Raw genomic sequence first — 27,545 nt, forward strand, 5'->3', positions numbered from 1 at the left:
AGCCACGCCACCAGCCAATCAGGAGTGAGTATGCAAATTAACCCAACCAAGATGGCTGCGGCCACGGAGCGAGCAGGAGGCTTGGGTTTCCCTGGCAACGGAGGAAGCCAAGTTTCCTGCACACCCTGGCCAGCCCAGGCCTCCACTCAAGGCTACAAAGTTTCAATTATAGAAGATAAATAAATCCCAACAAAAATGGTTGTGGCCAGAGAGCGAGCAGGAGGCTTGGGTTTCCCTGGTGATGGAGGAAGCCAAGTTCCTGGCCTGCCCTGGCCTCTGCTGAAGGCTACAAAGTTTCAATTATAGAAGATAAATAAATCCCAGATACCAGGGCCTCCGCTTGGGTCACCGGGGGCGTGGCTGGCCTGCAAACCACCACAGGCTCCTCGCCCAGGCTGCCCCACACCCCAAGGGAACCCCCACCCTGATGTAGGACACCCTTCAGGGCAACCTGCTGGCCCCCACTCATGCACCAGGCCTCTATCCTATCTAATTAAAGAGTGATATGCAAATTGACCATCACTCCAACACACAAGATGGCCGTCACAAGATGGCCAGCAGGGGAGGGCAGTTGGGAGGGATCAGGCCAGCAGGGGAGGGCAGTTGTGAGCGATCAGGCCAGCAGGGGAGGGCAGTTGGGAGGGACCAGGCCTGCAGGGGAGGGCAGTTAGGGGCAATCAGGCTGGCAGGGGAGCAGTTAGGCATCAATCAGGCTGGCAGAGGAGTGGTTAGGGGGTGATCAGGCTGGCAGGCAGAAGCGGTTAGGGGCAATCAGGAAGGCAGGCAGGCGAGCAGTTGGGAGCCAGCAGTCGGACATCCCTCGAGGGGTCCCAGATTGGTGAGGGTGCAGGCTGGGCTGAGGGACACCCCCCTCCCCCGTGCACGAATTTTGTGCACCGGCCTCTAGTATATAATAAAAGCCTAATATGCAAATTGACCGAATAGCAGAACGACTGGTCGCTATGACGTGTACTGACCACGGGGGGTGGGGGGGGGGCAGACGCTCAACGCAGGAGCTGCCTGTAGGCCCCAGGCCAGCCAAGGTGGGTGCCAGTGGGGCCCCCAATCATCCTACCAGTCGCCCCGCAGTTTGGCCCTGATCTCCAGCCAGGCCTAGAGACTCTACCTGTGCACAGATTTCATGCACCAGGCCTCTAGTTTCTTAATAACAATTTTCATCATAAACTGTGCTTGTCTCATTTTTCTAGTGAAAGAGAATTAGGGCCAGTTTTAAGTAGTAACAGAGCACAAAGATTGATAAGAAAGAAAAGGACCAGTTTCTGAGCCATGTTTTACTGCTACCACTATGTTTCCCAACAAATCCTACATTAACTAGGCATAAAATCCAAGAATATAGATAGGGTTAAAGAAGGGGGAAAATAGATCCTAGGAATGCCACTTCAAGAAGACTGGAGCTTTAATTCATCTTTAGCTAGAAGGAAGTCTTCTTAAAAGTTATATAGGAGAACTTGAAGTTTCTATTGTAACAGCAATAGTCAATGAGAATGGCATTTTGGAATGTGAATCTAACATAAAATTTATCTGTAAGAAACCAGAGGTGTTATCACCACCCAGAAGCCGATTGGTAGAGAGTCTGCTGATGAAGTTGATTATATACACACACAGATAGAAATAGTTGAAGGACCAACAATCTACCTCCAAATATAAAACCTCTCACAAAAACACAATTACCTAGATTCCAAGAAGAATGTAACACATCTAGAGTTAAAAGAAAAATTATAATGAAGAGGGTAATAATCCCTTAACTCATTAAACTAGCACTTACCAGGTTGACAAATTACCAACTCTGAGTCTACAGTGCCAAAATCCTAACTGAACATAGTTATCTTGCATATGCAAAGGCACTCAATAATGCACTGACTGACCTGGTATGACAGCCATCAGCAGACTTAGAAAATGATAGGGACCCTCTTCCCTGCAAAGACTTTTTAGTCCTACAGACTTAAATTCAGAGAGTGCCACACAATAAACCCACAATACAAGCTGCTGGACCGCTCTGCAACAGAACTCCGGTTCTGGAATAGTTTACTGCATGACTACTGCTCTACCTATAGTCTACCTACTTCCTCTTAACATTGACATCTGGGTATTGCATCCATTCTCTGCAGTTAGCTCTCACATCTTGGCTTACAAGTTATTGCTATTTGTGAATCATCACTGTCAGAGTCCAGAGACTGCTAAAACACTGATTCTTTTTAAAAAAATAATTATATTTTTTTTTAGAGAGAGAGAGAAACATCGATATTGTCCCACTTATTTATGCATACATTGGTTGCTTCTTGTATGTGCCCGACCGGGGATTGAACACGCAACATTGGCATATCAGGAGGATGCTCTAACCAACTGAGCCACTGGGTTGGGGGTTTAAAACACTGATTCAGATTAATACCGGTCCCTGAAAAGTTGCCAAAACATTATCCTTATCTGCTTGTTGTTACATACACCCACCCTGTACTTCCCTAACTCCACCTTTTTCATAAAATGAAATCAAAGTGGAAACCTGTATAATGAATCTTCTGTATGATGGTAAATGCCGAAAGGCATTTTGCTGTTTTTGCACTCTTAAAAATCAGGTATTCATAATTTAATTTGGTAACCTTCTTGGGATGTGGTACATCCTTAAAAGACCCTTTAACATCTCCATGCACAGACTTGAAGGTAGAAATAACACAGAAAAAGTAAACTAGACTCCTCATTACTCCTGTGTAGTACTGGAATCTGGCTCTAGTCATTAAGCCCTTTCAGGAATGCTCCAAGTACTCATAACTCTTTGCAAAGAAAGATTCCTGGAGAGTTACTAGAAAGGGGAAATTAGAGACAGAATATACAGATCATCTTTACTTTTGGACTTACCTCTGTTCTTTCTTTTGGGGAAGAACTGAGACAGAAGCAATTTCACAGTCAGGATATGCATTTCCTTTGCTTAGAGTTTGTTCTTTTTTCTATACCATTCTTCTTCTAGCAAGAGAAATTCCTACAAGGTCCTCTTTCTGGGACACAGAAATTGACCTAAACCTTCTAGGTCACTCCTGTGAATTTTCTGATTGCCAATCTGTTCCACTGCTGAAACAGCAATCCCAAGTACAGAGGGAGGTAAGTCCCCAGGGAGTCAGTCACCTACACATTATCTCAGCCATCAAGGACCGCTCTTTTCTGGAAGTGGTTTCATTTCCTGTTAAGTTATTTGGTGCTGCTGGAGTCCAGAGAGAAGATAAGCTACTAAGATTCTAGATAAAGCCAAGCCCCTAAATTCTCTACTGATAGATCCAGAAAACAACATGTAAGATTTAAGTAGGAATCACCAATGTTGCATTCAAGCACCTTGTCAAATTAAACCCTGCTATACACCCTAAAGAGAAGAAACTTAGTGGAACTGATCACTAAGAACTAATATACATGAAGGGCTCATTAACATGTATATGCAACCAACAACCTTACTGGTCAGAGTTATTAAGTAGAGTTTAGGATCTCTGTGTAAGGATGACTTTAATTTTTTAGTTAATTAAAAGAGATTTTGGGGGGTGGGGAGAAGTGAAGAACTCCATCTATGGGTCTGGAACTATTCAGTTTCCTTCCACTTTGCAACAGAAATCTAAGGCGAAATCATGGCGCAGCACAATAATGTTTAATTAGAGCTCCAGCCCTGCTAATTACCGTTGGTTGCATCTATAATCTACATTAAGCCATAGTGCATAATAAGCAGCTCTGTGATATTCATCTAATAACCTAAATGGCTTTATGAGATTTCATATTCTACTATTCATTGGAACAAACATAGCTTCATTTATCACTCTCCAGGAGAAAATAAAAATCAGAAAAGGACTCATTTTGCCATCTTTTCCATATACTTAGGATATAAGAGCAGGGATTGTCAGGAGATTGAAGCCAGCAGGGAAAATGAGGAACAGGAATAGAAAACGTTAAGGTAATTAAATACCTTAACAACTAGGACAACAATAAAAGCTGGGCCAGTTCTCACGCTGAAATGTTAAGTGCCACCACAAGCTTCTGGGGCTCACAGAAGATGGGAACTAAACAACAAAACAAAACAAAAACCTGAGAAGAGTGAATTTAAAAATGGAAATCTCTGAAGTTTCCCAACAATTCATGTCCTTTATCTTTTAATGATACTTCTTTTCAATTCACCTTTACATATTAGTCAAAATAGTACCTATTAGGGATCTGAGTGCTGATAGGCAGGTGACACAGAAATGAGGACTAGAGACAATAAAGAAAGGCCAGAGCCATTAATCTCCCTGCAAGAAGTAATTGTACACTGACTACAGCTGCTTCTCACACATGAGAAGGAAACATTCCAAGGCTGCAATAGAATTTTTGGGGCAGAAAATGCAGTGAAGAAATATTTGGTTCAGACCCTCTCTTCTCTCCTACACAAATATGAGTCTGGTATCTTCACCTTCATAGTCAAAAGGTAGAAAGGAAGCTGGCCTGGCAGAAATGGCGCAGTCAGCCGAGTGTCGTCCAGTGCATCGAAAGGTTGCCAGTTTGATTCAGGTCAGGGTACATACCTGAGTTTTGAGTTTGCTCCCAAGTCGGGGAGTGTATGGAAGGCAATTGATGGATGTTTCTCATACTGATGTTTCTCTCTCTCTCTCTCTCTTTCTCTCTCTCTCTCCTTTCCTTTGTCTAAGCTTATTCTCAGAGGATTTTTTAAAAAACTTTTAAAAAATATATGTATATTTTTTATTGATTTCAGAGAGAAAGCGAGGAGAGAGAGAGAGAGATAGAAACATCAATGATGAGAGAAAATCGTCGATTGGCTGCCTCCTGCATGCTCCCTACTGGGGGTTGAACCTGAAACCTGGGTATGTGCCATGACCAGGAATCATCCTGGTCCATAGGTCGACGCTCAACCACTGAGCCACTTGGGGATAAATGGACGAAGACTTGACTTGGGGGGAGGGATAAACACACAATATTGTCAGTTGTTTTCCTTGGAGCAATAGGCTCATTTCATTCACTTTCAAGAAAATGTCTGCCAAACACACAAGTCTGAATAACTAATTTGTTAGTTGTTCTTTCAAGTAAAAAATGGTATTTGATGAAAAAACTGGCTAGGTCAGCCCACAATTCAATTGCACAGGTGTTTATGTGTACTTTCCATTTTGTCACACACAACATAAAAATGACATGTACTCAAAGGTTGAGATTTAATTAATTAATAACTCTACTGCTTTATTGGCACAATTAAAGATATTTTAAAGTGAAATTGGCTTCATAATGTTTTTTAATCTTTTACTAAAAGGCCATAGCAATGAAGAATGTGATTGTTACTAATGCAATTTGGTGCCTCTGATTTTATTTGTGCTAAGGTGCCAGCCATTTTACCCACCATTGCATTTGTATCATCAGTACAAAGTAACAGAGTGATAGGGCAAATGAGGTCTTAGTATTATTATGAAAATACTTCTGACATAGCAGAAACTCTGAAAAGGTCTCAGAGATACCTAGGGTTCTGAGAGTTATATTTCGAGAACTAATCAAATTTCATGTTCTAGGACTGGAGAAGTAATCAACTTCTGCAGAAGCATATACCCATCTGATTCCTAAACAAAACTGGGGTTCTGGTAGCCAGAAGATGAGGAAGACTGCCTGTTCATTAGGCAAACAAGAGTGTCTTATTTGGGTGAAGAAAACAAATACACAAAGGCAGAGAAAATTATTAGTGAGAGTGAAGTAGGAAAGAACACTCCTAAAATCCAAACATTAAAGATCTTATAAGTAGGGATGTTTATGAGTTAGGAGTTAATAAATTTCAGCAACTGAGTAAATAGTATTTTAAAAATTTGGGAGAATGAAGAGGTCAGTTAATTGTTTAGAAAAAGGACAAATGAATGATGAACATTAACTAATGACAAAATTGACCGTTACTCTTGAGAGAGGGGAGGGGGAAATCTGCCTCTCTAGTGCCTATTTGTTTTCAAATCACTAAGGATAAGATTTCTCTGAAATTATACTTATTAGTTCAGAAATTAAACCTGCCATTATCTAAAATAAATTTTTAAATAGGTCTTTAATTAGATAAAAGTCATCATTTCCTACAGAAGTCTTCCTTGTCTTTGCTATGTAACCTAAAGGTATAAAGATAAAACTTCAAGAGTGCTCTGTTGTATAGTATGGATTAACTCCTGATTATGGACACCATAGTACTGGAAAACCAAGAAGGAAATGGCCATCTGTTTAGATAGACTTCATTGCTCAAGTGTCTCCTAGGTGATTTTGTGTTTTAGAAGGTCACAGAATATCCAGTTATTTTGTTTAACTTCCACATAAGGCTCATGAATTTTACAAGAAACAATGGGTTAAAAAAAAAAAAAAGAAGCAATGGGTTAATTCCAATGAAAGGTCGCTGTATCTAAAGAAAGCATCCTAAGCCCTAGTGGGTTTGGCTCAGTGGACAGAGTGTCGGCCTTCGGACTCAAGGGTCCGGGTTTGCTTCTGGTCAAGGGCACATGCCCAGGTTGCAGGCTCATTCCCCAGTGGAGGGCATGCAGGAAGCAGCCGATCAATGAATCTCTCTCATCACTGATGTCTCCTCTCTTTCCCTCTCCCTCTCCTTCTCCCTCTCCGAAGTCAATTAAAAAACAAAATACGAAAGCATCTTAAGCAGCAAAGCTGTTTGAGGTTCCTAGAGAACACTTTTACTATATACTACAGCATCTCATTTTACACTATGTATATGTTCCTAAAAGAATATGCATGGACAAAATTATAGCAAAGAAGAACCTTAAACATTATCTAACCACTCAAGGATGAAATCTTTTCCATAATAGACATTCATAAATCCCCTATTTGCACTTCATCCCCACTTACCTACGTGGGTGGAGAAAATAACCCTTACTTTACTGGGGTGATTTAAAAGATTAAATTCTTTAATATACATCAAGTGCCTAGCAGTGTGCTTATAGTATTCTGGCAATCTCGAATGATAGTCATTACCAACTATTCTAAGAGTCAAGTCACTTTTGAAAGCTCATATTGAATTTCCTATCCATTAAAACTCCCCAGATCTTTTCTAATCAAATTTTGAAAAGATTCTCTTCCATCCCCAATCCCCTATTTTCTTTCTCAGAAGCAACCAATGTAACACATATGTATTAACTTGTTTATATATACCTTCCCTTTATTCTTTTTACACAAATGACAGTACAATACATACCCTGTTCTGTACCTTATTTATTCATGTAATAAAAATGTAGGTAACTGTTGTTTTTTTTGTGTGTTTTGTTTTTTTTTTTGGTATGTAACTGTTTTAAACTTTAAGTGCTTAAACTCTATAGCTTAATAGCTGGGTGACCACAAACACATTATGTAATCTTTCTGAGCATCAGTTTCCTTTTCTGTAAAATATAAACATCAAGGATACTAATATTTCACATGGTCATTGCGTAGCAATTAACTGCATGTAAAGTGCTTGTGTATAGTGCCAAAAACACAGTAAAAGTTCAATACAGATTAGCTATGATGATGATGTTATAATTATAATCATATTAATTTTTAATCCATCTTTCAGTCTATTATGACATTGTCAATCTCTATTCAAACATTTAGTGCTTGAGAAATCTGTAGTTGATCATGATAGTCAGTCTCGATTTTCCATCATGCTTTCCCTTCCTTCTTCTGGTAGAAGAATTTTTTAAAAAAAATATATTTTATTGATTTTTTACAGAGAGGAAGGGAGAGGGATAGAGTTAGAAACATCAATGAGAGAGAAACATCAGCTGCCTCCTGCACACTCCCTACTGGGTATGTGCCCGCAACCAAGGTACATGCCCTTGACTGGAATCGAACCTGGGACCCTTCAGTCTGCAGGCTGATGCTCTATCCACTGAGCCAAACCGGTTTGGGCTATAGTCATCTTTTGATAGTGAGAATCTGGGTGATTTTTAGTTTCTCTTTTATATTTTCCAGTATTTGATTTTCCGTTATATTAAGAATTTATTATTCTAGTTTTTAAAAAGCTATTTTTATTTTAAAGCAAAAGGGAAAGATGTTTACATATGTGAAGGTTTAGGTTCATTGTAAGAAAAGGGACCTAGGTTGATAAGAAAATGGGCAGGTAGGTGACGAAAGAAAGGATAGTGGGACATATAAGTAGAAGGGGGAGGCATAAGGGTAAGGACATTAAGCCAGTACATCCATTGCACAGGTCACTGGCAACAGGACTAGCCCCCAATAGCTGGGTTGTTCCTAAGAGCTGAGGATGGGGCAGTACTACATGAACATTGTTATGACCTTCAGAAGGCAGATATTCATAACCTAGAGACTTCCTGTATTCAATTCTAATTGAGAACTATGTGATATCTTCTATGCATGTGCAAATATGCAAAATCTTTGTTGAGAAACAAACAACAATCCCAAACCCCCTGTCTATGGTAACCAGAATCCTACCTGGAACAGGGCCAGAAAAAGCCATGTTTCCAACACTTCTGAGAAAACCACCGCTGCTGCTTATCAAATTAAAATGCAAAGCAGCTCACTCCAGTGTCACTGGTAACTGTCAGAAAGGGATTATGTTTCCACCCCAAGGATGCAGGTCAGCTAAACAATACCCGTCTTCTTGTGCTGAGAAGGAGGGAGAAGGAGGAGAAAGATTAGGCTGGTTTCCAAATAGCAGTCCCGCCTGCTTGTTACCGTGGTAACCTCCCTTCCCAGAGCTGCTCTCATTTGTCTCTCTCTGCCTGACCTTCATGTTGCTCTGACAGTAACTGAGGAGGAAAAGGTGCCCGCCTGCCAGCTAAGCACTCAAGAAGAGGGCACTGAGCAAGAAAAAAGGCACTCAAAGTCCCTCTCATTCTTGACGTGACCGTAGAGCGATTAGAGTCCTGAAAGAGATTTCTAGTGGCCTTTGTCATTTCATCCTTCCTCCCCTGCTCTCAGGGCCACACCACTTCTCTGAAACACCTTTCTGGTGTGAGGAATCTGAGTTAGAGTCAAGTGGGTAGGTGAGAAGTCACAAAGAGAAAAAACAAGGTATGATAATCTGCAGAACAGAGGTAATAAAATATTAACTCAAAAATGCCTGAGCCAGTTAACAGTACAGTAGTTAAGTACAGCACTGAGGATTTGTGCCATATGTTTAGTCAGTGGAAGTGTGAGGGCAATTAAGATACTTGGGACAGACTAGGGGCAAGCATGTCCAACTCACAGCTGACACGTTATGAACTATGGACATAACTCTTATCTTGGGGCATGCAGCCTGCCGGCAGCGAGTTTGACATGCTTGCGCTAGGGGAAGGACCCAAATATTTAGTGCTTTTTATTGTTTTTCTTCAAACCTGGATATATAAAATTCAATCATTTAACAAAAAATTATTGAGTACCCCCATATGGTCCTATGCTAAACACTGGGTATGGAGTGGTAAATCAAAGAGCCTGGTAAATAAATATAAATTAGAAACTTATTAAAGAACAAACAGGGCAAGTGATAAGAGAACAATGTGAGCTACCTAGGATAGTCAGGGATGGTATCTCTGAAGAGGGTAGATTTCAGCTGAGACCTGAAAGATGAGAAAACATGAAGAACTTTGGGATAAGCAATGCAGACGGAACAACATATGCATAGCCCTAAGGCAGGAAAGAACATGGCATATATTTGAGTTCCATATTTCATTTCCTAGCTCTGGAAACACCCATGGAAAAATGTTTGAGTCTGATGATTCTAGAAGCCTAGGAGGCCCAGGGAATAGGCAACATTGGTACAGCTAGCCAAAAAATTATCCAATAAATTCACAGATGCTAAGTTATTAAGATATCAATCATGAACTATGGACATAACTCTTATCCAATAGTTGAGAAAACTAAGAGCTACAATACTGGGGTCAATTCTCTGCTAAAAGGAGTCACTATCATTCCAAAGGATACATTGTTTAACAGTAGGTATGATTTCCATTACTTTATTTTAAAAGGCACCCTCAAACCTATCACATACTTTACTCCAAACCTATTTAAACTGATTTATGTTGGAGTAATGACCTTCTGTAGGAATAACAGGGCCAGGTTTAGTCCCAGTTTTCTACCATTTAGCTGTATAACCTTAGGCAAGTGATTTTACTTCTCCAAACCTCAATTTATAAAATGAAGTGGTTGGACCTTATGACCTTGAAGGAGATTGTATTAGGGCTTTTTTCAGTTACAAGTGACAGCAAACCACAGCCAAACTGACAAACAAAAAAGAAATTTAGAAGCTCTCATATAGCAAAAGAAGTCCAAGTCCGGCATCGCCTGATACAGGGGCTCAAATGATGTTACGGAGACCTAGTTTCTAACCATCCCTCTTTTGGTGCTGTTTTCTCTGTTCCAGCTTCATTTTTATTTTTTATTTAAAAAAAAAATTTCTTTATTGATTAAGGTATTACATAAGTGTCCTTATTCCCCCATTACCCTCCACCTCCCATTCATGCCCCCACCCCCCTGCTGTCTGTGTCCATTGATTAGGCTTATATGCAAGTCCTTTGGTTGATCTCTCCCCCTTACCCCCACTGCCCCCTACCTTCCCTGAGGTTTGACGTTCTGATTGATGTTTCTCTGTCTCTGGATCTACTTTTGTTCATCAGTTTATGTTGTTCATTATATTCCACAAATGAGTGAGATCATGTGATATTTATCTTTCTCTGCCTGGCTTATTTCACTTAGCATAATGCTCTCCATCTCCATCCATGTTGTTATAAATGGTAAGAACTCCTTTTTTAAACCGCAGCGTAGTATTCCATTGTGTAGATGTACCACAGTTTTTTAATCCACTCATCGGCTGATGGGCACTTAGGCTGTTTCCAAATCTTAGCTATGGTGAATTGTGCTGCTATGAACATAGGGGTGCACATATCCTTTCTGTTGGGATATATTCCTAGAAGTGGGATCACTGGGTCAAATGGGAGTTCCACTTTTAGTTTTTTGAGGAAACTCTATACTGTTCTCCACATGGCTGCACCAGTCTGCATTCCCATCAGCAGTGCACGAGGGTTCCTTTTTCTCTGCATCCTCGCCAGGACTTGTCATTTGTTGACTTGTTGATAATAGCCATTCTGACAGGTGTGAGATGGTACCGCATTATTGTTTTGATTTGCATCTCTCTGATGATTAGTGACTTTGAGCAGGTTTTCATATGTCTCTTGGCCTTCCTTCTGTCTTCTTTTGAAAAGTGTCTATTTAGATCAGTTGCCCATTTTTTGATTGGGTTGTTTATCTTCTTTTTGTTAAGCTGCATGAGTTCCCTGTAAATGTTGGAGATCAAACCCTTATTGTTGATATCACTGGCAAATATGTTCTCCCATGCAGTGGGCTTTCTTGTTTTTTTATTGATGGTCTCCTTTGCTGTGCAAAAGCTGTTTATTTTGATGTAGTCCCATTTGTTTATTTTCGCTTTAGTTTCCATTGCCCTAGGGCAGTGGTCAGCAAACTGCGGCTCGCGAACCACATGTGGCTCTTTGTCCCCTTGAGTGTGGCTCTTCCACAAAATACCACGGCCTGGTCGAGTCTATTTTGAAGAAGTGGCGTTAGAAGAAGTTTAAGTTTAAAAAATTTGGCTCTCAAAAGAAATTTCAATCGTACTGTTGATATTTGGCTCTGTTGACTAATGAGTTTGCCGACTACTGCCCTAGGGGCAGTATCAGTAAAGAAATTGCTTTGGCATATGTCAGAGATTTTTCTGCCTGTGGATTCCTCTAGTATTTTTATGGTTTCTCGTCGTATGTTTAAGTCCTTGATCCATTTTGAGTTTATTTTTGTGTATGGTGCAAGTTGGTGGTCTAGTTTCATTTTTTTGCATGTATCTGTCCAATTTTCCCAACACCATTTATTGAAGAGACTGTCTTGACTCCATTGCATGTTCATGCCTCCTTTGTCAAATATTAATTGAACATAGTGATTTGGGTCGATTTCTGGATTCTCTATTCTATTCCATTGATCTATATGTCTGTTCTTGTGCCAATACCAGGCAGTTTTGAGAACAGTGGCTTTGTAATACAGCTTGATATTTGGTATTGAGATCCCACCTACTTTGTTCTTCTTTCTCAGGATTGCTGTAGCTGTTCGGGGTCTTTTTTTATTCCAGATGCATTTTTGGAAAGTTCGTTCTAGGTCTGTGAAATATGCTGTTGGTATTTTAATGGGAAGTGCATTGAATTTATAGATTGCTTTGGGTAGTATGGACATTTTGATGATGTTGATTCTACCAATCCATGAACATGGTATGTTCTTCCATCTGTTTATGTCTTCCTCTATCTCTTTTTTCAGTGTCGTGTAGTTTTCCGCATATAGGTCTTTTACCTCCTTAGTTAAGTTTATTCCTAGGTATCCTAATTTTTTTGGTGCGATGGTAAATGGGATTGCTTTTTTAGTCTCTCTTTCTGTAAGTTCATTATGGTGTATAGAAATGCCATAGATTTCTTTCTTTTTTTTTTTTTAAATATATTTTATTGATATTTTACAGAGAGGAAGGGAGAGGGATAGAGAGCTAGAAACATCAATGAGAGAGAAACATCGATCAGCTGCCTCCTGCACACCCCCTACTGGGGATGTGCCCACAACCAAGGCACGTGCCCCTGACCGGAATCGAACCCGGGACCCTTCAGTCCGCAGGCTGACGCTCTATTCACTGAGCCAAACCGGTTTCGGCTGCCATAGATTTCTTGGCATTAATTTTGAGGATACAAAATTGCCGAATTCATTTATTAAGTCTAATAATTTTTTGATGGAGTCTTTAGGGTTTTCTATGTACAGTATCAGGTCATCTGCAAATAGGGACAGTTTTACTTCTTCTTTTCCAATTTGGATGCCTTTTATTTCTTCTTCTTGTCTGATTGCAATGGCTAGTACTTCTAGCACTATGTTGAACAGGAGTGGTGAGAGTGGGCATCCCTGTTGAGGTATGATCCTTCTATTCCCACCTTGCTGAGAGTTTTTATCAAGAAAGGGTGTTGGATTTTGTCAAATGCTTTTTCTGCAACAATTGATATGACTATGTGATTTTTATCTCTCAATTTGTTTATGTGATGTATCATGTTTATTGATTTGCGAATATTGTACCATCCTTGCATCCCTACTTGGTCATGATGTATGATCTTTCTGATGTACTGCTGGATCCGATTTGCTAGAATTTTGTTGAGGATCCAGCTTCATTTTTATTTGGGCTCTCCCCCGAGGTGGCAAGGTAGCTGTAGTAGTTCAAGTCTAACAAGCTCGTAACTGCAAGCCCAGTGGAAAATCAAATTATTCTCTGACCACTCATAACAAATCTGAAATTCATTCTGACTGACCCAGCTTCTGGAGTTTGAGAGCCGATGATGCTTAAAATCTTCAAAAATTTTATGTTTTGTAAATATTTCAACGTATCACTTCCAAGTCCTTCCCTTTCCAGGTTTTGATTTTTTTAAAAATGTAGTGTACATGTAGTTTTTATCTGCTCAGCATCACTCTTCCCTAGAAACTGCCCCTTTTCCAGTCCTGTGTTCCTAGTAAGATGGGTCAGTAGTCAGCAATCTGCGGCTCATGAGCCGTGGTTTGCCGCTCTGTTGACTAATGAATTTGCCGACCACTGGGTTAGGGGCTTAATCACAAGGAACAACAACAGCCTGTAATTATTGGAATCGAGAGTCTAGTAATCACAGTGCCTCTCTAGTCACCTGGCGCTGGAGTGGGTTCTTCTATTTATTTCTTCTCAAATAAACTATTGATAAAATATTAATTTTATTTCTTAAGAAGGTGGAGTTATGTTTCATTCTGTTCATGATATAAAACCCTGTGAACCTCTCCTCCTCTTAAAAGCATTACATTTTTGCATCTTCCTTAAAAAACATGAATGACAGCCAAGTATTAATATGGCCACAAAAGTACTACGTGTACTGGTTAATAATGGCGGATTTCATAATCAAAGAAAACACGGTAATTTCAAGAGAAACATCAAAAGTGCTTTATTCAAAGTAATGTCCATCGCTAGCTACACATTTCCCCCATCTTTCAGGTAATTTGTGGATACCGTCCCAATAGAACTTTTCTTGTTTTGAGGCAAACCATTCAGAGACCCAATTTTCCACGTCTTTGTATGTTTTGAAGTGCTGCTCAGAAAGTGCGTATGCCATTGATCAGAACAAGTGGTAATCTGAAGGAGCAAGGTTTGGGGAATATAGCAAGCGGGTGGGTTAATACTTCCCAGGCAAGATCTTTTAACCTGTCTTTAACTGGTTTTGAAGAGTGTGATGGTGCGTTATCACGAAGCAAAATTACTTTGCCGTGTCTTCTGGCACATTCTGTTCGTTTCACGATCAAAGCATGGTTCAAATTGATTATTTGTTGTCGGTAGCGATCAGTATTAACAGTTTCAACTGGTTTTAGAAGCTCATAGTATACCACACCTTCTTGATCCCACCAAACGCAGAGCACTGTCTTCTTTCCAAAGCGGTTTGGCCTTTCAGTCGATGTTGATGGTTGACCTGGATCAACCCCATAATTTTGTGCATTTGGGATTGTTAAAATAAATCCACTTTTCATCGCCAGTCACAATTCAATGCAAAAAAGACTTTCTTTCGTGTCATTGAAGCAACATTTTTACTGATGACTTTTCGATTTTCCATTAGTCTTTCTTTTAGTTGATGTGGCACCCATTTTCATTCCTTTAATATCTTTCCCATTGCTTGTAAACAATTGGAAATTGGTTGCTGAGCAACATTTAATCTTTCTGCAAGTTGTTTTTGAGTTTGATACGCATCTTCATCCAATAATGTTTGTAATTGTTGATCTTCAAACTTTTTCAGTTGACCTGGACATTCTTTGTCTTTTACATCGAAATTATCACTTTTAAAGCGTTTAAACCAGCGTCCACTGTATCTTTAGATGGAGCATGTTCATCATAAACTTCCCGAAGTATATGATAACATGTTCTTCAAAATAATGAATTAAAACTTCCCGCAAATGCTCTTTTTTTGTCACGAAATTCGACACCTTTAAAATATCTATGATGTTAACACCTTCAGCAAATTTGACATATGAAGTTTTGAAGCTTGCTGTCAATACAACAAAATAGCATACATATCAAATTGCATATATATCAACATATGTGTAACTCCATCTATTGAAAAAAATCTGCCGAAACCGGTTTGGCTTAGTGGATAAAGCGTCGGCCTGTGGACTGAAGGGTCCCGGGTTCGATTCCGGTCAAGGACATGTACCTTGGTTGCGGGCACATCCCCAGTGGGAGATGTGCAGGAGGCAGCTGATCGATGTTTCTCTCTCTCATCGATGTTTCTAGCTCTCTATCCCTCTCCCTTCCTCTCTGTAAAATATCAATAAAAAATATATTAAAAAAAAAAAAAAGAAAAAAATCTGCATTAACTGGTACACCTAGTATTAATACGGCCACACAGCAAATACTAATTCTTCTTATTCAATTCAATTTTGTTACAATTGAACCTACAATTCGAATCTTATACATTCGATTCTACTATAAAAATGAGTATGGTTGGATCATCAAAACATTCTAGATTATCCTTGACTATAGGAACTTTCTTGAAGACCAACTGGAATTTTCAGATAGCAAAATGCCAGTTTATCAGAATTTCACTGTATCATAAACATGGTGTCAATTAGCTAGTAATTTAAAACACAATTTTAAATGTTTGAATATTATTCTTTTGAACAAATAAGCCATAATTTATTTGACCAATGCTGGTAGATATTTAGGGTGTCCTAATTTTCATTTCTATAAACAAAGCTGAGAGGAATCGCTTAATGGCTAAATCTCTTGCACCTGTTTCACTCTTTTCACAATCTAATGTCCCACATGAGAATAGTGAGTAAAAGAGCATATATATATATATATATATATATATATATATATATATATTTAAATTGAACCCACAACCTGGGTATGTGCCCCGACCTGAAACTGAACCCACCATCTTTTGGTGTGCCGGACAGTGCTCCAACCAACTGAACCACACTGACCAGGGCAAAGGGTATGTATATTTTAAGGCTTTTTGATATACACTACTTCATCAACTTTCAGGCTTTCTAGAGTTAACTCAAATGCATATTTAATATGCATCATACACTATGCACTATATAGAGAGAGTTCAGTTTATCACATGACCTTATATTTATCCATAGGTAATATTCAGTTGGTTCAGGCCCAGTAACTTGAATTCTGGGAAGAGTCCATGTCACTCTTAAGCCAGGACAATAAAAGGCTAGATTTCTTAAAGTACAGCTTAGGAGTTGAGATTTCTAATCAACAAGTAGTTTAGCAGACAGGAAAGATTTAAGTTAATAAAGTAATTGTGGGCCATGCACAGGATGTGTATTTTCTTCTCTCCAATGTCTTCTGGCAGCTCTTGGACTTTCCAGTAAACTAGAATAATGCTTTAGCGTTTACCATAACCAGTATAATCAATCTTACTATCTCATTGATTAACAGCATCCATCAGTCTCAGTTTTCAGTCACTTATCTGTGAATACCATCAAGAGCTTTTCAAAAGGATACTGTTTTTCATACCAAATCTCTATAATGAACAAACCTCTTAAGTTTCTGGGTCTGTTTCCAATATATAAAGGCTCTTACTAATTTTATTTATAATTTTAACCTTGTAGAAAAGAAAATCATACATTAAAAAATCCCTGAAACATTACATAGATGTGGACTATTTTAGGAACTAAGTAGAGGAAGATTTTGGTTTAAGAATGGGTAAAGTAAGGAAAGAAAGACTCCTTCAAACCTAAGTAAATGGTGAAAATAAATAGGAGGAGATAAGAGAAATGGATGTTAAAGATAGACAACTGGGTTCACATAGATCCACCACTAAGGCTGTGCAGTTTTAGGCAAGTCATTTAACTTCTTTAAGACACAATTATCCAATTAGTAAAATGGAAATCATTAGTATGTATCTCATAGAACTACTGTGAGAATTAAATGAAATTTATAAAAAGCATTTAGCATTGTTGCCTGGCACATAACCCTGATAAATGTTAAATGCTGCAGCTGCAGTTTCTGTTATTATTAAACTAGAGGCCTGGTGCACAAAACTCATGCACTGGATGGGGGTTGGGGGTGGGTGTCTCTCGCGCCAGCCTGTGCCCTCTTGTAGTCTGGGACCCCTCAGAGGATGTCAGCCAGCACTCAGACATCCCTCTTGCAGTCCAGGGCTCTCGCAGTCCAGGACCCCTCGCTATTTACTGCCTGCCTGCGCGGAGGCAGGAGAGGCTCCCACCACCACCACCACCACCACCACTGTGTTTGCCAGCCATGAGCCTGGCTTCTGGCTGAGCGGGGTCGGGGGAGGAGGCAGGGGTGAGAGCACTGCTCAACCAGAAGCTGGCTTGCTGCTCCTTAGCCCTGGCCCCGCCCACTGGTGGTGGTGGTGGTAGGCCGATCGGGCTGACCAGCCGTGGGAGGTTGAGGTGCCGTGGTTGCGCCCCATCCCCTCTCCTGCTGCCTCTGCAGAAGGTGCGGCACCAGGACTGGGACTGTGCAGCCCCCTCTCCTGCCACCTCTGTGGAAAGGGGGGGGGAGCGCCAGGACCAAGCCTGCGCCGCTGCCTCTCCTGCTGCCTCTCTGGAAGGAGAGGCGCTGGGACCACCATGGCTGACCTGGCGGCGCAGGCTTACTAGCCCTGCCCCCTAACCCCTAGTCATTCAGGAAGGTTGTTCTTAGCCCTTGCAGCCCCGGCTTCGTCTGGAAGGACATTCGGCTGTCTGGTCTAATTAGCATATTAACTCTTTAATATAAGGTTATATAGGGTGTGCCCTAGGGATTCTCCAAAGAGGCTTCATCCATTGACCTTTACCTTTAGAACAATGATTAGAAGGTTCACAAGCCAGATATCAGCAACTCTTTTCAGAATAAGAACAGGTCAGGAGCTGGCTACTACTAGTAAATCATAATTTAAAATATCAAATGAGTTTTCTCCTTTTTAGCTTTTCAAGCCTATTCTTATTTTAGGTTGGAACACGTGCACATAAGGTGAGCACACCTTTCATAATTCTTGTTACAATGGAATTGACTAGTGTTCATCTGAGCAAACCAAGAACAAACACAGGCAAGTCCCAAAATAACATTCTGATGTGTAGTTAAACTGTTTGTTCTATTTGGGTAGCTGAAACATTGTCCTTCTTGTACTACTATTAAGACTGGGAAATAGATTGCCAGAAATGCCCGCAGTCTGTACAATCTTCTTCTTGTAGAACAGACAGCATAACCCACAGTCTCCCTAAGCAGATAAAACGGTCAGCAGGTGAAAAATTGGTAATCCTATCTAATAAAGATGGAATATGCAAATTGACCGTCACCCTGCGACAAAGATGGTCAGCACCCACAGCCAGTAAGGATGGAATATGCAAATTGACGCGATAAACATGGCGACGATGCAGGCGTTCCACCATGCCCCAGCCACTCCAGGCCTCTGGGTAGCGCATGCGTGCAGGTGCGAAGCGGGATGCCTGCTATGAGGGGGAGGGAGGGGGAGGAGGGAGCTACAAGAGGGCAGCAGGGTCGGAGCGAAAGTGGAAGGCGGCTCCGGCAGGAGCAAAGGTGGAAGGCGGTGGCCAGAGTGAAGGCCTGGGTCCCGGGTGCCGGAGGGAAGCCGGTGCCGGCAGCCAGGGGAAGCAAGGCCTATTCTTGCACGAATCTTTGTGCATCAGGCCTCTAGTGATCCTATAATTCTCTAAGGAGTTAAAGAGCAAAGACTTAATCTCCACTTCAATGAGGCCTTTGGCTAATCACTCGTTTGAGAAGAAATAGTTGAAAAAACAAATGGGTGGGACAGCTTCTAATAAGGGGGAAATGCCTACAGCACAAATACTTGAGGGGCCTTTAAAATGATCAGACAGGTCTCAATCTGCTCCTCCTCTACCCTCTGTAACCAGCAGACCTTAGACCTTAATTGTGCAAAGGAAGTTTCCCTGGCTCCTATTTCTCAGTTTCTAGTACCCTCAAGGCACTTTTACAGATTAGCTGCAGTCACTTAGGTTCTCTCGGCTTCAGTTTCTTTATGAGATTAATAAAATGCTAGAATTTTTGTCTCTCATCTAAATTCTAATCTTGCCTAAATCCAAACTGGTATGACTGTCAGGGGGCAGCTATCCTTAACAGCACTGCTGTTAACTTGAGCTTTATAACAAGGATATCCATCAAAATAAAAACCTCTACATTCAGACAGCATTTTCAGTACAAAAATAAAACACTGCCAAGCAGGAACCTCTTCAAAATGATATGAATGAGATAAAGGTAGCACTATTAAGTAAACCACAGTGGCTCTGGATTGACATGAAGCTTAGGGTCCAAGTATGACAGGTATTGGAATAATCACAATTTTTGCTTTTAAAGATTTTTTAAATTGATTTTTAGAGAGAGGAAAAGGGAGAGCGAGAGAGAGAGAGAGAAATATCGATGTGGGAGCGGAAAATCGATCAGCTGTCTTCTGCATGCCCCCCAACCAGGGATCGAGCCTGCAACCAGGCATATGCCCTGACTGGAAATCGAACCAGTAACCTTTTGATGCTGGGACGCCCAACCAAGCCACACCAGCCAGGGCAAGAATCACACGTTTTGAGCTCCATAGAGACATGTGTACTTTAATTTTAATAAATAGTGAAATAGTTCAGATGCATTTATCCCTCTGGCAAAGTGATATAGTCTTTCAATCTATGAAATATTAAAATAGCCTATTTTGGTAGGATTTTCACAGCTCCAGTGTTCCAGAGCCTAGTTCTAAAGATATATATATATATATATTTTTCTTTACAGGTTTTGTTCAGATTGCTAGAAAAGATTCTAAGGCTTTCTAACCTTAAAACTGGATTAATCAGATTGGAGTAAGAGATTAGAATAAGAGAGGAGGCACATACATGTAAGAATTAACAAGAAACTAAATAAACGAAGTCACAACTGCCAGAACGAAGATACCTCTACAGATGAGAAATATTACTTTTGTATTTCTAACAATCACATGTGCCAGAAATACACAGTTTTCAACTTAATTGTTTCCCTCATCCAATTATTCCACCAGTTTACAGAGGAACTCCTAGTAAAACTTCACTGTGTGCACCATTCTTTGCCATATTAGAACAGACCAAAGTAGATGTTTCTGTTCGCCCTCAAGACTAAGGTTTTGTCTAATGGTAAAACAAAGACTTTCTTTTCTAAACTCCTGCAGAAAGAGAAAAAAATGAAGCCACATTCTAAGAAGACCTCATTTCATATACAGTATTTGAAGCCATGTGGCAAAGTACCAAGTTATTTCCTTACAATCCTGATAAGGCTAGATATTCCATTCAGAAGAATAGTCCGTATTCTCATATATTTAGAAGGATGTTACCTTAGTACACTGTCCTTGTTTCATAGTACTCAGAAGAAGTGATACTTTGTACCTTATAAACCTTGGGGTTAAACTGGAGGATTGTTTTTTAAAATACATTTTTATTGATTTCAGAGAGGAAGGGAGAGAGAGATGGAAACATCCAATGACGAGAGAGAATCATTGACTGGCTGCCCCCTGCACGTCCTGCCACAGGGGATTGAGCCCACAACCCAGCCATGTGCCCTGACCGGGAATCAAACTGTGACCTCCTGGTTCATAGGTCGATGCTTAACCACTGAGCAACACTGGCCAGGCAGCCTGGAGAATTTTTTAACTCCCATCCCTGTATGCTTTTCGGGTTTGTTTCTTTTTAAGAATGAGAGTAGAGAAAGAAAAGGCAGGCTTCAGTACACAACATACTGATAAGTGCTCACATTGTCCTTAATAACTTACTGGCCATATTTAAACAGTATTATGTATTAATCACCATACTGGCAAAATTTCTGAAGTTGACAATTCCAAGTACTGATGAAGCAAAGCTAGTAGAAGCATGAACTGCTACAACTACATCCATAAACTGGCCTTGCCTAGTAGTAAAGTAGCACATGTGCACACCTTACTACTAGCAACTCCACTCCTAAGTTGGTAACCTAGAGAAACCCTTGCATATGCACAGCAGGAGACATAACAATGTTCATAGAAGCAATGTTTGTAATTCCAAAAATGCTGAAAAGAACTCAAATATCCACCAACCGACTGAGGATACATATTTTCATACTATGGAAAAATAAAAGCAGTGAAAATAAATTAACTAAACTGCACATATCAACATGAACAAGGAAAAAACAAGTCATAAAAAAAGGCACGGCACCGTGGTTGCATTTAAATCAAGAACAAAATCCAGGCAAAACTAAGCAAAATTATTTAGTGATACAGACAAATGGAAAATATAAAGATAAACAGGAGAATCCTATATAATAAAAGCCTAATATGCAAATTGTCTCCTCGACCAGGTGTTCAACCAGGGGGAGGGGCCAGCTGACCAACCGTGGGAAGGGGAGCCCCAGCCAGCAGCAGGTAGCTGCTAGGGACCCTACCTGTGCACGAACTTCGTACACTGGGCCTCTAGTGATTAATATAAAATGCCAGTGGGAGATACAGAAGAAGAGGTTACAGTGAAGAAGGGGTCAGACAGGCGGTTCTAAACCTAACCTCAAGTGTTGTTAATGCTTTTACTTCTTAAGGTAGAAAATAGTTACAGGTTTTCTTTTTATTGCTATTCTTTAAACTATACAGGATATATTTCACAGTTTAAAACTATAAGAAAGAGCCCTGGTCAGGTTGCTCAGTGGGTTAGAATACCATCCCAATATGCATCCCAATACACCAAGGTTTCAGGTTCCATCCTATTGGCACAAATAAGAATCAATTAATGAATGCATAAATATGTAGAACAACAAATTGATGTTTTTCTCTCCCTCCCCCTCTCTAAAACTCAATAAAGAAATAAAAAATAAATAAAGCTATGAAAGAAACACATTAGACATGGAGGCAGAATAGCCCTTATTATCTAGTGCCTACACATTGCTACAATGAGGAAACATGCCAAGTTTTCCTGATGACCTCTTTAGGTAGTAAAGAGATGCTACTAACCACATTAGTTTTTAGAAAAATTAAGCTTGAGACTCTACTTCCATAGTATTTTGGAGGTATAACTTTCCTTTGTAGCACTTATGCAAACTGACTATTTTTATAATGTCTCCCTCCCACAATAAACTGAAAATTTCATGAAGGAGAGTATTTCCTTCTTCAACATTCCATCCCAGGGTCTAGCACAGTGCCTGATCATGGGAAGCAGTCAATAAACATTTTTTGAATAAATGACTTTGAGAATATAAGTTGGGATAACTTTTACTAGTCTCTATTTAAAAATTTCAGGAAAATAGAACAGAACTTTCCTGAAACTCAATGTTTCATCCCTGTTATTAGGCTTCCTGAACTACTGTCCCATAATTTATTATTTCAACATTTATATAACAAAGTCTACTAAGGCCCTTCTATAAGTAAGCACTGAGCTAGGTGTTGAAAATATGACACTGACAGGATTGATACAGTCTTATTTATCTATACAACAGCCACTCTATGTACAAGGGGTGATGGTAAGATAGGATTTTCCCTGTGACTTCTTAGAACATTGAAATGTGTATAAAGACAAGGCTGAGATTTCAACTGATGGGTGGCAAGATCCACTTTGGAAAACAATGGGTTACTATTTCCTATAGCTCAGTGGTTCTCAACCTTTCTAATGCCGCGACCCTTTAATACAGTTCCTCATGTTGTGGTGACCCCCAACCATAAAATTATTTTCGTTGCTACTTCATAACTGTAATTTTGCTACTGTTAATGAATCGTAATGTAAATATCTGTGTTTTCCGATGGTCTTAGGCGACCCTGCTAGCGGTTCTCAACCTGTGGGTCGCAACAGGTTAATGAATCGTAATGTAAATATCTGTGTTTTCCGATGGTCTTAGGAGACCCTGCTAGCGGTTCTCAACCTGTGGGTCCCGACCCACAGGTTGAGAGCCGCTGCTGTAGAGCCTAAGATCATTGGAAAACACAGATATTTACATTACGATTCATTAACAGTAGCAAAATTACAGTTATGAAGTAGCAACGAAAATAATTGTATGGTTGGGGGTCACCACAACATGAGGAACTATATTAAAGGGTCGGGGCATTAGGAAGGTTGAGAACCACTACTTTAGCTGCTCTAAAGGATGAAGTAATTTCTTTAGTCTTTGCCTCCTTGTGAGTTAAATTATATCATTCTTTGTTATACAGAGAAATCTCTCCGAAAATACTGGATAAACAGCATAGCATTGTCCTTCTGGAACCTCTTCTAGAAAGCAACAGGCAGAAACAATCACTCCTTGGAGAAAAGCTACAAAAAAAATTATCTTGAAAACAAACCTCTATTCTGGAGATAAAAGAGAAGAGCCATAGGCTGCCGCATTACAGCTGCCTCTCTACCTGCACTTTATGGGAAAGGTTAAAATTAGAGACAATTAATGAAAAAGCATTAAATGGTGGTTGTAATAAACTTGATAACTATTTAATTTCACTAAACTTAAGACTTTGGCTGCCTTTCATTCTTTTTCAATGCAGTCATCATTCTACCCAGCATTCCTTTAAGGCCACATTAGAAAATGTTGCTGACACCTTTCATCAGCTCAAGCTATTCCTGACTCCCTTCTCCATCCTCCCTTTTCCTTAAGCCAACCTAAAAGTTAAGGAATCAAAGATGGTGAAGAGTAGTGTAATTAGATAGGACATGAGGGGCACAACCAGCTTTCCTCAAAATAAACTTAGTTCTATTGTTTTCTTAGGGAATGAACTTCTTCCTAAAAATTTAACAAGGTCTTCAGTAATTTACTTCATAAGGCATATTTCTTCTTGTACATTATCTCAATTAAAAATAAGCATTTCAAAATTTCTTAGATTTAGCCGCCTTCTCTGTGAGTCATTCATTGTTTATGGGACAAGAATTTAATACTCAGAATGTTGAAATAATTTAGTCATGCCTACGTCTACTGAGTATGGTTCACACAGGGCCAATAAAGCCAAAGGCAAATGAGCATAAACTAAGGATACTGAGCACCCAAATAGATGCTAGTTAGTTACAGTGGAAACTATCAAAAAGATTTAGAAATAACATTTATTTATTCCTATATTCAAAGGGAATGCTTACCAAAAAACTGGGTAACTTAACCCAGTAAAAAGCATTCACAATTTGCTATAGAATTGAAAAAATAAGGCAGCACTATATGTCAAATTCAAGTTATTAGCTAAAGATAACAGCAACAAATAGACACCCAGGATCTACCACCAACGTAAGGCCTTTTTGAATTAGAGAGAAGCTGCCTTCCTCTGGGCTAACCAGGTGCAAGGTATTATGGGCCAAGCTCAGGCTGAAGTTCAACACCTTCAGGAGGTAATCCTTCTGAAGGGCAGGCACACCCTGTACAACTGAGGGTAACTGCTCTACATACCTGATTCTCTCCTCTTTCTTCCAAAACCTCATTAAAGTGAAAACAAGTAAACAGAAAAATAGGCATAAATCCTTGAGCACAAAAGAGAGCAAGAGAGAACAGCAGACATGTCAAAAACATTTTGGAAACTAGAATGAAGATGGGCAAATGTTAACCTAGCCTAGCGCAGTGGTCGGCAAACTGCGGCTCGCGAGCTGCGGTTTGCCGCTCTGTTGACTAATGAGTTTGCCGACCACTGACCTAGCAGATCAAAGGAAGCTGAAAGCTAAGCCTATAAGAGACTAAGCCTGTAAGATAAAAATGAAGGAATACATATGCCAGGAAACATTCAAAACACAGAAAAAGCTTAGTGGCATCAGGTACTTCTGAAAAGAGGGTAGGCCTCAAAATAGGAAGATCAGCTCAAAGTCTTTAAAAGATACAATCAGCCCTGGCTGGGTAGCTCAGTTGGTTGGAGAATCATCCTGTACCCCTAAAGGTTGTGGGTTCGATCACCAGTCAGGCACATACTGAAAGCAAGTGATCAACGTTTCTCTCTCACATAGATGTCTACTAGTATGTCTCTCACTCTCTCTACTAGGTGTACCAATTAATAATGCGGATTTTTATCAATAGATGGAGTTACACATATGTTGATATATATGCGATTTGATCTGTATGCTATTTTGTTGTATTGACAGCAAGCTTCAAAACTTCATATGTCAAATTTGCTGAAGGTGTTAACATCATAGATATTTTTACACTTAAAGATGTCGAATTTCGTGCCAAAAAAAGAGCATTTGCAGGAAGTTTTAATTCATTATTTTGAAGAAAAAGTTATCGTATACTTTGGGAAGCTTATGGTGAACATGCTCCATCTCGAGATACTTGTGAACGCTGGTTTAAATGCTTTAAAAGTGATGATTTCAATGTAAAAGACAAAGAACGTCCAGGTCAACTGAAAAAGTTTGAAGACCAACAATTACAAACATTATTGGATGAAGATGCGTATCAAACTCAAAAACAACTTGCAGAAAGATTAAATGTTGCTCAGCAACCAATTTCCAATTGTTTACAAGCAATGGGAAAGATATTAAAGGAATGAAAATGGGTGCCACATCAACTAAAAGAAAGACTAATGGAAAATCGAAAAGTCATCAGTAAAATGTTACTTCAATGGCACGAAAGTCTTTTTTGCATTGAATTGTGACTGGCGATGAAAAGTGGATTTATTTTGACAATCCCAAATGCACAAAATTATGGGTTGATCCAGGTCAACCATCAACATCGTCTGCAAGGCCAAATTGCTTCGGAAAGAAGACAATGCTCTGCGTTTGGTGGGATCAAGAAGGTGTGGTGTACTATGAGCTTCTAAAACCAGTTGAAACTGTTAATACTGATCGCTACCGACAACAAATAATCAATTTGAACCATGCTTTGATCGTGAAACGAACAGAATGTGCCAGAAGACACGGCAAAGTAATTTTGCTTCATGATAACGCACCATCACACTCTTCAAAACCAGTTAAAGACAGGTTAAAAGATCTTGCCTGGGAAGTAGTAACCCACCTGCTGTATTCACCAGACCTTGCTCCTTGAGATTACCACTTGTTCTGATCAATGGCATACGCACTTTCTGAGCAGCACTTCAAAACATATGCATAAGCCAAAACCGGTGGATAGAGCGTCAGCCTGCGGATTGAAGGGTCCCGGGTTTGATTCCGGTCAGGGGTATGTACCTTGGTTGCGGGCACATCCCCAGTGGGAGGTGTGCAGGAAGCAGCTGATCGATGTTTCTCTCTCATCGATGTTTCTAGCTCTCTATCCCTCTCCCTTCCTCTCTGTAAAATATCAATAAAATATATTTAAAAAAAAACAACAAAAAAAAACAACACATATGAATAAGTGGAAAATTGGGTCTCTGAATGGTTTGCCTCAAAACAAGAAAAGTTCTATTGGGACGGTATCCACAAATTACCTGAAAGATGGGGGAAATGTGTAGCTAGCGATGGACATTACTTTGAATAAAGCACTTTCGATGTTTCTCTTGAAATTACCGTGTTTTCTTTGATTACAAAATCCTAGTAAACATATCCTGGGATGAGGATTAAAAAAACAAAGATACAATCAGACTTCTAAACCATCTCCACCAGCCAATGCAGCCTTCCTATCTCCCCACTCCCTACTCCTCACAATTCTGGCAGAAGTCTGAAGGTTTACTCTCTGGATATGTTGAACATACAGGCTCTGTACTCACCGAAGCACAACTGAAAAAAGAGATAAGAGTACAACACTAAGATCAACAGTGAAACAAAAACCCTTTTCTCTCCATTAGGTTCTGTGCAAACAGGCAAAAGTTTGGTTGATTCCTCTGAGGGAAAAATGACTTGCCTAAGACAAAAGATCTACAGATGCTGGCAATTGGGTGACCCTACCCAAGTGATCAATCACCCCTTACAGTAAAGCCCACCAACTGACAAGCCCCACCAATGAAAATGAATGGTCACCGGTTCAATTCTAGTCAAGGGCTTGTACCTTGATTGTAGGCTTGATCTCTGGTGGTGGCACGTGTGGGAAGCAACCAATCAATGACTCTCTCTCACATCGACGTTTCTCTCTGTCTCTCCCTCTCCCTTCCACTCTCTCCAAAAATCAATGGAAAAAATACCTTCGGGTGAGGATTAACAACAACAACAACAACAAAAACCCCATATAAAATAAAAAACTACTAGTCCTGACCAGTGTGGCTTAGTTGGTTGGAGCATCGCCCCATATACCAAAAGGTGGTAAGGTTCAATTCCCTGGTCACGGCAAGTGCTGAAGGCAACCAATCAGATGTTTCTATCTCACATCAATGCTTGTCTATCTGTTTGTTTATCTGTCTGTCTGTCTCCCTGTCTCTAATACCAATTTTAAAAATAGTATAACTTCCATAAACTGATTATTAAAAAAACAAAAAACAGACACACACAAAATGCCCAGTTGAAGTGGCTCAGTTGGTTGAACGTTATCCTGTGCATTGAAAGGTTGCTGTTTTGATTTCAGGTTAGGGCATGTACAGAAGGCAACTGACCAATCTCTCTCTCTCTCTCTCTGTCTCTCTATCTCTAAGCATGCTCTCGGGTAAGAATTAAAAAACAAAGAAAAAACTATCATATCAAACCTAAGATATTATATTCATGGAAAAAGA

At 40.0% G+C, this 27,545-nt stretch overlaps 1 protein-coding gene across 3 annotated transcripts in view; it reads right to left on the reverse strand.

Annotated features, from left to right (window-relative positions):
• The window catches only part of ZNF609 (zinc finger protein 609), a 230,695-nt gene that overhangs the window by 59,138 nt on the left and 144,012 nt on the right, over nt 1-27,545 (reverse strand). The window lies entirely within an intron of this gene.

Source organism: Plecotus auritus, assembly GCF_963455305.1.
Source record: "Plecotus auritus genome assembly, chromosome: 1".
NCBI lineage: Eukaryota > Metazoa > Chordata > Mammalia > Chiroptera > Vespertilionidae > Plecotus > Plecotus auritus.